The following is a 574-nucleotide window of genomic DNA, read 5'->3' on the forward strand; positions in this document are numbered from 1 at the left end:
TTGTAATGACAGCTATTACATTTTCTGCCCTCTTCCACCTGATTTTTAAAATCTGTTTATATTGGGACCCACAATTAAAAATACTTTTTACATTGAGTCTCAGTACACGAATACGTGTGTGTGTGTATAAACTGAAAGTTTTCATAAAATAATGACTACCCTTGTTACATGTAGTGTACTCTGATATTTCTATTCCAATTCATTGTATTCTTTTTTTTTTTTTTTTGGCTGCCTGGCATGCGGGATCTTAGTTCCCTGACCAGGAATCTAACCCATGCCCCCTGCAGTGTAAGTGCAGAGTCTTAACCACTGGACCACCAGGGAAGTCCCCTTCATTATTTTTAAAATGTAGTTACCAACCCCTAAATGAATTTGACAACCAGTGGACCACAAACCCCAGGTTAGGAAACTCTCTCAGAGATACACCTATAGAAATCGGAGAATCTAATGAAACAGCGGCCAGCTTCTTAGTCCAGGCTAGGTGATGGGGATCTCAGCTTTAACTCAACAATTTCAGTCCAGAGGAGTCATGGGGCCAAAGTGAGTCAGGCTGAATTGATTTCAGGGCTCGCTA

The 574-nt window shown here is 40.6% G+C and overlaps 1 non-coding gene across 1 annotated transcript; it reads right to left on the reverse strand.

Moving 5' to 3' along the window:
* Nucleotides 1-251: 251 nt before the first annotated feature.
* Nucleotides 252-324, reverse strand: TRNAV-UAC (transfer RNA valine (anticodon UAC)). The gene has a single exon. It is a non-coding gene; the product is annotated as a tRNA-Val (tRNA).
* Between the last annotated feature and the right edge of the window lie 250 nt (nt 325-574).

This window comes from Eubalaena glacialis, chromosome 7 (genome assembly GCF_028564815.1).
Source record: "Eubalaena glacialis isolate mEubGla1 chromosome 7, mEubGla1.1.hap2.+ XY, whole genome shotgun sequence".
Classification (NCBI taxonomy): domain Eukaryota; kingdom Metazoa; phylum Chordata; class Mammalia; order Artiodactyla; family Balaenidae; genus Eubalaena; species Eubalaena glacialis.